This window comes from Rhynchophorus ferrugineus, unplaced genomic scaffold (genome assembly GCF_030347505.1).
Source record: "Rhynchophorus ferrugineus isolate W39M unplaced genomic scaffold, kcgeb_rfMv2 rfM1, whole genome shotgun sequence".
Taxonomy (NCBI): Eukaryota; Metazoa; Arthropoda; class Insecta; order Coleoptera; family Curculionidae; genus Rhynchophorus; species Rhynchophorus ferrugineus.
Window position 1 is genome coordinate 30,044,476 of NW_027472580.1, and position 10,948 is coordinate 30,055,423.

Sequence of the window (10,948 nt, forward strand, 5' to 3'; positions counted from 1 at the left end):
AAAAGTCTCCGGCCTACCATAATAAAACAAATTTTTTTGGCAAAATTAATATTTTTTTATTCAATATAAAACCCTTCAAGGCTGATAGACTGATTATAGCGACCCTCCAACTTTTCGATATCATTTTTGTAGTACGTTCTGTCATTTGCTTCAAAATAGGCGTCAGTTTCGGCGATCACCTCTTCATCATCATTCGCGACGAAAATTTAAAATTTTGCGTCAACTGTATTTTTTTCCTTCAATATTATATCAACACGCGAATTTCCTTTTTATCCATTTTTTAGTCGGGAATATAAACTGATCGTGAATGCTTTTATGAATATTTTGAGAATACTTTGTGAATTGGTCGTGAATGCTTGCCAACGTATTTGTACGCCCTATTTAAGGTGTTGTGTATGTCACACCCACGGTATCAGACAATCACCTTTTTTTGAAACCAATAGTCCATTTATAAGGGTTTTTTCTTTCAGTTATACCACTTCGGTTTCAAAGTGTTACTCCTTCATTTTTTCCAACAAGAACTGTCTGGATATGTGGGAAGAAGTATTATCTACAATAACACCTTTGACAATATGGTTATGTATAAATAATAAATCAGGTACATAACCTTCCCAGCTTTGTTTATATCTATGCACTCCTTCGTTGGAACTTTCCATGACCATTCTGCAGATATATTTGATATATTTGAATTTCGTTAATGCAACTTTGAATCTTCTTTAGTGCATGGATGAATAACTGTCAAATAATTCCAATAAAATAAGGTACAATTACATAATTTAGTGTATCAATTTTGAACACAAAAATTATGGAGTATATGACCATGACCAAATATATTATCTAATAATTAAATTATTTCATGGACCACGTGGTCCCATTTAGCTACCGTAGCGTCGTGTTTGAACCAAATATTGTCCACATTAATACAGTTCACATCAATACGGTTCAATTTAAGCAGTTCTGAGCCATCATAAATAAGCCACCTTCAAGGTAATGTATTTTCTTTTTATTAGTTTGAAGAAGTAAGTTCTAATAATGCTTCCAAAACAAAATCCACACCACGCATTCCAGACACGTTTTTAGATGCACTTGCTTATTAAAAATTCCGTGTGGATTCTATAAATCCTAAATTCAAAAATCTCAACAATTAACCAATTCTCTTTGATGAGCATAGTCGTTAAACTTAAATCAACGGTGTTTTGAAAGTATGAAAATATTGGACATCCAGTGGCAATTGTGCACAGCAAAGTTGCCGTAACATTGTTGAATAATATACTTTAACATTCACCCAATGTCGTGAAAAATTTACTTAATTAAGGTAACAAAATCACCGCAGTAATCAAATCTGGAAAACCCAAAAGACTAAGTTTGAAACTTTTGTGAAATACTAGTTATAATTTTGTTTACAAAAAAAATCGCAATGAACCAAAATGTCTCTCTTACAACTTGAAATTTCTTTTTTTCCAAACCATATACATTGTTCAACAATGAAGATGCTTTCTTGTCGGGTCCAGTGTCTTTTTTGTGTATAACGTTTTTAAATACTTGCGCATAAACCGCGGCAAAAATAACGGATATGTTAAGGATACTAACTGTTTACTTTATTTACAAAAGCTAAGAAACGTTATTCACATTTCTAGTGTTTTTAGGTAATATCAATATATAACAATATTAATTTTTGTATTAATTATTTTAAATATTTTATATTTAACTAAATAGGTTAACTAACTGCTCTTAAGTAACTATGAGAAGAGATAAAGAAATTGATTCATTTATTAATTTGGTTTATGGTTAGCCATAGATTGATATTTTTATTTATTATTAAGTTCGAATTCCAATTTTTAAATCTAAGAAACATGGCTTAATATAAAAAAGACGGTTAATTCGTCTTCAGTCGTGGTTAATAACTAGACGTAAAACATATTTTCGATATTAGGAATATCTTTCGTTGATTAAAATAAACTGTCTAGTTAGCATAGTTCTTGATATCGACTCTGGAGTTTCCAAAAGACATAAAATCTTATTAAAAATTCATGATTATATAATATATGATGCGAAAAACTTCACAATAAAAAGATTCCAATTGAAATTCGCACATTGCTTTTGGCACGTACGCTAAATTTATAATCTTACCGGAGCCGTCCGGCATCATAAGTAGGTTACAAATTGAGTTAAAACATTTGATTGTTAACAGTATCGTTCATCTATAGTTACTCTTTTTTGACGATATTTGAATTACGAGTCAATAAAATGATAGGTCTATCGGTTGGTCTATAGGTTGGGCCTATTCAAGATCTAAGATATATAAGAATAGTATAACAAAAATTCGCAACAATATAAATTCAAGTCGAAAATAGTGAAGAGACAACAAGAAGTATTGAACTCCTACTGTTGCGACAGTGGCGGGTTCGAACCCTTGTAGGGCATGGATGTACTTTATGTTTGTGATTGTAATTATAAATGTATTTATAGGCACAGTGGAAAATCTGACAAGGAATAACCATCCCAATCACGCCAGTAACTAGGCTGGGTAAGACCGGATGTCTTCTGAGATGGTTTCGGAGGCCATGTTAAACAGATAGTTCGGTCCAAACAAACTCTCGTTGGTAAAAAGGGGACTTTAAAATGTGTAAAAAAAACATGTATTAAAAAAGTTGAACGAAAAATATTTTATATTTTTATATATCTGTTTTCTGATATAGTTATTTACTATTTACATAAAATATTTACTTTTAAATTTTATTCAACTCGCATTCTACAAATTAGCAAATCACAATTTATATTGGTTTCTGTTTAATTAACAAAAATTGCTGAAATTTATCGGCGGCCATTAGAATCTCGAAAAAAAAATGTGAATTCTAATTATGACATTTCTAAATAACGCTACATGTGACGTGGAATTCTTCCAGCAAAAAATTATTGAGTAATGGAAACTGGAAAATGCGACAGTCTAAAACAAAGTAACCTGTTTAACCTGTTACCATTGTTAGAACACGAAAATAACTCAAAATTTTGAAAACAGCTTTAAGCTCCTGTATTTTTGAATAATAAAATTAGAATAATCAGATTGTACAACTCGTGTAAATGAATGATTAATATTAATTATAATTTTGTGTTCATTGAAGAGGTCCGATTTTTAATCAGTGTCAATTTTGAGTTTGAATCAATATTTTATTATTTTGTAAAGCTTTCATTGATTTCATATATTATTTCGTAGCTCGTCAGAAATTTAATGAAATACTCTTAAGTATTATGGCATGTTCCCTCTTGTAGTTTTGTAAATATAACAAAACTTGAAAGCATAATGCAAGTAAAGCAATTTTATGGATATATGGGGCTGCGATGATTTAATTATTAAGGAATAGTTTTGTATTACTTTTTATTATTTCAGTATTATTACGAATATGGAAAGAAGATGTGTTTTAAACAGTATGAGACCGTATATAGTTAAAACATTTTACACTTTTTGTAATATTTCCTACTTTGTCGAAATGTATATTCTGGGTCAATATATGTAAAAAGTCTATCCTAAAGTAGTCTAACAAAACTCGAAAATGCGGAGCCCACGTTAAACTATAGGTCCAGTCCAGATAAACCTATTGTTGATAAAAAGAGACTTTAAAAAATATAAAAAGAAAAAAAGGTAAATAATGGAAAAAAGAAATAACTGTTAAATATACCTTTAACTAAGGCTTCTGTATGAAAAACAATTAAGAACAATGGCAATACATTTATCAATATTTAACAATTAACAATTAATGGAATTAAAAATTAAAAAACTCAAAACAAAAAAAAACTAATATTGATTGATACTTATTATGTTGTTCAAGTTTACTATATATACATTTATTCTTTATTAAATAACTGAAAATGCTATAAATAAAATCTTTTAACTCAGGTATTAAAAACATTAACGAAATAGAAAGAAATAAAATAATCTTTGTCAAATATGGTATATTTCAATATCGAAGTAACATCATCGATTATTTGATTCATTTACGTACATTAACATATTATTGTTGTTTTTTGCTTTGTATTTGCTAGTTTCACATCACCAATGTGCTCCAAATGTCCCCTTGCATATCAGAAATAATTTCTTAAAATTTTATATTTTTCATCTAGTAGCATTTATGTACTTAGTGCAATAGTACAATAGTATGTAGAATAGTGTCTGAAACAGTGTCAGTACTAATTCTATGTTCTTATTAAACATACATATAGTACATACACTTGAAATGTACTTTACTTTACTTTTTTAATTTACTACTAGCAAAAATAGTGTAATATTCACATAATAATACACAATATACACAAATTCAATATACTCTACGAAAGTGTGTTAGATAACTAGTCACATTTTACATTCTCTGTCATTATGGTAGCTTTCATTATTACCCTATTCTGATTAATTTGTTTAAAGTATTGCGATCTGGTTGGTCGAAAATAACACATGCGCTTGTTTCAAATTCAAATTAGTTCAGCGGTTTCTTTTCGAAAATATATTATCCATAGGATATTATTTTAAACAAACTAATATAGATAACGATATATATTTATATTATAAACCCTTAGTGTATTTTTGTATCGCAGTTCAATAAATTGCCATTTCTTTCTGTAAAAAAAACACTTTTTATAGTAAATTACTTTTTATGTGTTTTAGTCCTTGCATATATAGTAACAAATTTATTATATATTAGTTAAGAACTCATTAACTATTACACATAAATTTAGAACATATCTCCTCTTCCATAAAAAATAAGCATTATAAATATGTATCAATTATATAAAAATCCCACGGTGATATTAAAATACCAAAATAAAATCTTCGCAATTTACATAAACAAATATCATATCGTTGGGGCATGCAAAATGTAGTTTGAACTTCGGAAGGAATGTTTTAATATCACTGTTCATTTTCAGACTGTAGGCGATGGACTAATCATATGACTCATTGCCATTACTAAATCATAGAATTGTAAAGATAAATGAAACAAAAAACAATAAAATATCAACAAATATCATTGAAGTATATCACTCGTATGATTTGCCACCGATAATAACAAGGTCAATGTGCAAAAAGTTGTTAAAATATTAGGAGAAATTATCTATTTAACAATTACGTAACATTATTCAACATATATAACTATATTCGAAACAGTAAGAAATATAAACATAAATGTTTTTTCGTGCACTAATTTAACTACAATAAAAATATTAGTTAAGAATTGCTGTATAATACAAATTAGACTATGTCGAGCCTAAAATCGTTTAGAAATACAAAACATAATAGATCAATGGAAAACTCCCCGGCCTACCATAATAAAACAAATTTTTTTGGCAAAATAAGTTTTTTTATTCAACATAATTCCCTTCAAGGGTGATACATAGATTACAGCGACTCTCCAACTTTTCGATACTATTTTTGTAGTACAATTTGTTCTTTGCTTCAAAATAGGCTTCAGTTTCGGCGATCAGCTCTTCATTCGACGAAAATTTCTTCCCAGGGAGCATTCTTTTGAGATCTGAGAACAGGAAATAGTCGCTAAGAAACAGATCTGGAGAATATGGTGGATGATAAAGCAATTCGAAGCCAAATTCATGAATTTTTGCCATCGTTTTCATTGACTTGTGACATGTTGTCTTGGTGAAGCAGCACTTTCTTTTTCTTCAAATGCGGCCGCTTTTCGGCAATTTCGTCCTTAAAGCGGTCCAATAACGCTATGTAATAGTTGCTATTGATGGTTCTTCCTTTCTCAAGGTAGCTAATGAAAATTATTCCATGCGCATCCCAAAATACAGACGCCATAACCTTTCCAGCCGATTGTTGCGTTTTCCCACGCTTTGGAACGGGTTCATAGTTCAAAATTCAAATCGTTCAAAATGATAAAGCCATGTTTCATCCATTGTCATATATCGACGAAAAAACTCGGGTTTATTACGCTTGATCTTCTCCAAACACTGCTCCGAATCATTCAAAGTCATTCAAAACTATTTTGTGGTTTTTTAAAATGTTTTCGTCGGTAACAACCTTTTTTAGGCGTCCACTGTGCTCACCGTCTTCGGTGCTCACTTCACCACGTCTAAACTTAGCATACCAATCTTTGATGGTTGATTTTCCTGGGGCAGTATCCGGAAACTCGGTATCAAGCCAAGTTTTTGCTTCAACAGTATTTTTTCCCTTCAAAAAGCAATATATTATCGACACACGAAATTCCTTTTTATCCATTTTTTTCACAATAACAAAAGTTGCTTCACTCAAAATACTATAATTCACAAACTAATGATCCGACAGCTGTCAAATGTATACGCGCATTTTGAGGGTTAGGGATAACCACAATTATATTGATTTAATTCTAGTAGCGCCATCTATGTGTCAGCCAGGGAACTTTTCAATTGACCTGTTAGTATGCTATGATATATGAATTACTTGTTCATCACTACCAGCCACATTTCGTCCATAGCAAGACAGTTCCATCATAGAAATTATGTCAGGTTCATGAATAACTTATCAAAGTCCTCTAGCAAATTACATTACTAATAGCATCCCCTATACAAAGTAGCCAGGAAGGAATTATATTTAATATCTTTTCCAAGAGGATTTTTTCATAATTCTAAACACTAGTTTGTTAAAGTTCGCAAGGATCTATCAAATCTATTACAGCTCTAAATTAAAGCATATTTTTTGAACATCTAGATTATTCGCCAGACTTTTCACGCCCACCTTCACACTGCTTCACTTCTGCTCATCTCGCATGATCTTGATCTCGTCTAACCTCAATACCACTCTGACGAGATTGAGCAGCAGCAATATATCTAAACATCACTGAAGAAATAGAAAGTTATTGATTGATTTCTATCAAATTCCGACATGAGGAGAGAAACAGAATGATTTCGTGAGTGGTAGCATTTTACACTTCCAAAGACATTTTTTATGTCAAAACTTTTTGCAACAACAAACCTTCTTCGTCAAACACAATTAAAGCAATAACGATGAATTGCGGAATGGTACCTAAAATAAATGAATTGAGACAGATTTTTTAATATTGGATATATTAAAAGAGTCTGTTCATTTTAAATATTAATATTCAAAACAATACAACTAATTTAATGATTAAATACACTTTTCTAGTGTTACTTGTATTGTTGTAAGTTAACAATGGGCATTCTACATGGAGAATTTGACCAAGATAGTGTGATCTACTAAGCATTCTCTAGCGGAGTTTTCTGTTTCGTAGATCATTGTGAATAAGCCGCCATAAATCAAAATAACCCAGCCTATCACTCATATTTAGGCGAATCCTCACATCAACGTCAGTGAAAATTATTATAGTCCTCACATAATGGCATACATCACATCACATAATGCATAGTTTAATACTCTTTGATATATAACAATATTTCGGTTAATACCTCACACACAGCTTGTTTTTTTAAATTTCAATAACTACTAAACCTTAGTGGAAAACCCTGTATTTTCTTAATGGATATTTTAATGCATATTTTTACCAATTAAGGTTCATATATCTTTTTATTGTGACTAGAAAGCAATTACAAAACATAAAAACCCGCCATTAAAAGCAGAAAGCAAAAAATGAAGAAAATCGACAATCATCAATATTACAAAAGACAAGTCTATGGTCCAGTACTAAATGAGTCATATGGAACAACAAGCGACAGTTTTTTGCATATTAATGTGTCAATGACAAATTCGGTTAATTCTTACTTACTACTTACTAATGATCAACATTAATTATTTGTCGAGTACTTTCAAAAACTTATATTGATGCTGCTTTGTCATATAACAATTACTGTTTTTGATTTCACCGATTTTAAAGTAAAATAATATAATAATTATAATAGAATAATAAGAATGGTAATAGAATAATATTGATATCAGTGACAAAGGAAAGCCTGGAAGACCAAAAAGTTTAAGGATAATGATCTGCGAGACTTATTGAACGAAAACTCAACCCAGCTTAATTCTCAAGGAGCTTTCACACAACTTAGCAGTTGATGAATCGACTATCTACAATTATTGACATGCTATGAGATGATCCAAAACGAGGGGAGCAACTGGAAATGGTAAAAAACGATAAAACTATTATCGATGGTATCTACCTAAGTCAATTAAACAAATGGAATGATGTATTTTTGCCAGTATAAGGTCCTTCTTTCGACACAGATCGTCATGATGCCCTAAATATGAAAAAAGTAGAAACTATTGGAAAATATTTTGATTAATGTATATTGTAATTACGAACTGAAGTGTGAGTTATTTATTCAAGAAATTATTGGAGAATATTAAATCGTGCACTACTTCTTCTAAAATGTTTAATAGCAAACCATCTAGGAGACACATTGAAGGAGACTAGACAATTATTAGAAATCGTGATAACAACTCTCATGATAACATCATGGCCCGAAAGGTGTTTCTTAACCCTAAAGAGCATCAAAACGTTTCTCAGAAAAGGCCGAAGATCGTTTAACATTTCTTGCCATGCTATCTATTGAAAAACAATTTATCTCCAAAATAAACAATTTTAATGATACAGTGATTACCAAATTTGTGAACAGAAAAGAATGTAGGACGGACTTAATTTCTAAAAAAATTGGTAAAAATTGCAGAATACCTTAATTTTTTTTAAGGAGCTACAGACTGACACATATATCAAACTACTAACTACAGAATTTCAGTGTCCATATTGAAATGATAATGAGTCGGTTCTCCTTCCGTATTGCAGTTTTCAAAATTAACACATTAAATAACATCACTGGTTATATTTTGCGACGCTAAATCACCTAACCAAACTATAGCTTTATTTACTTTTGGGACTTTGCTTTGCGTGCCCTAATTGGAACTGTAATTAATTTCATTTCTGGAAAAGTATTTCTAACAGATGTCGGCTTTGATATTTAAAGCATTACAGAATAATTAATAAAATAAGAATTCGAAAGAGTCTAATTTTAATTTTGGTTTCAATCATCAAAAAAAAGTATTGGTTATGGCAATATTAAGTTTAGTAAAGGAATATCAGGCAGATAATTACAAGACTCAGAAAATTAACGCATTAGATAACATCACCAATTATATTTTGATGTAAAAAACTTCCTTTATTAGCTAGAAAGTTAGGTTTTTATAAGTTACAAAACGTCTTTTAATATTTATATCAGCTAGTATATTCCAAATAATGTTTATCTATAATGATACACCTATTCAATTAATCGCTTAAAGACCCTCTTTATCTTAATAAAAATGGAAGTTTTTATTACCTCTAGTATTTGTATATAGAAATGATTTCCTTTATTAACTATAAAGCTTATGGTTTCTTCTTTAAATCTTGTTTCTTACCAAATTAGCTGATATATATTTTCATTATCTTATAGATATTTAATATTGTAACTTGTATATTTATCCAAAATATCACTCAAAACCCCTCTTTTCTTTCAGGGTGAAATTATCATTTGTAAGTTTTTAAATTAGTACATAAATATAACCCTTCCCAAAAATGTATTGTAATTAAATAATGTTATCGCAACAAAAACTTGTTTTAACTTTTTCAAAAATGACTAATAACAATGCGTAATGCAAAATAGGTAATTTAATTTCAAACAGTTAGGTAGTAATAGTAACATCATTTATTAAAACCCTTAATATTACGCACTACATACTTTCACTATACACGTTCGATATTTCATTATTCAGTTTTTTTTGTTTGGGTTTCAATATTTCATCAGATGACAAAATTAAGGTATCTTAGTCCACAAAATATGTTATTTTGTTTTTTACGTATTTTCCGGATCTTCTGTTTTCATTTTAACGCTACTTTGACTCAAAAAACATTCATATGGTCATTGATATTTTCAATTTTGGTGTATTACGATAGTTCAAAAGTAGGATAGTATAAATATTCCATAAATATCGTGTCTTTTAAAACATGAACAAAACATAGTTTTTTTAACTAAAATCATTCTCTGCAATTAAAGCCTTTCTGTAATTAAGTGTGAAAACCATTAGCTGCCTAGCACCTTTTTTATTATTTATAAAGTGCTAAACACTTTTAAAAGACCTGAACAGCCATTGCAAAAACATTTTTTATCTGCTTGATATTCCTTTATTATATAAAATATTTATAAATATATATATATATATATATATATATATATATATATATATATATATATATATATATATATATATATATATATATATATTGATTAAATATGTTGTTTTTAATTTTAATATAACATATAAAACAAATAAGTTACCTACCAAGAGCAAGAATATTATATAATGCATAGACAGTTTTCATTTCGTACAGCTAATGACACTGGCTTATTTGATTATAATGTAGGTTTAGAACCATCGAACATATAATAGTTGAACAAGAAGAAATTTATTCTCATATTCATTCCACAAATCGATTATCACAGAAAAGAGTGACGATTTAAAATATTGATATTCCACTGTAAAAAAAACTTGTGGTCTTGTCAGATTAATAGCAATATATCAGTCTCAATTCTGACATCCATACAAATATAAAAATAAATAATAATCCTATATAAGAATATTATGACTATATGGTCAATGCATCATTTTAACAGATTTACCAGGCCCCATTAGTTAATAAATTTTTCATCACTTCTAACATCATTTCTAGATCTTAAATTATTTCCCCTTCTAAATTCGAATTGTATCCTTACAAAGTAATGAATTCACAATTTGTAAAACGTACTCTTTGTTTTGTTTCCAAAAATACATACATATCTATTATATTTATGTAGAGTGCATGACGTATAAAATATTTTTTAGAGTGTACGCATCACATTTGAATACAAGATCAATGTCTGAAAACATTAAGGAGTATTTTCGAGATGTTGAATCATCAGAATACATTATAAGGAATTCAACACATGACTCATCATCCGAAGCCTTTCACAATTAAACATATTT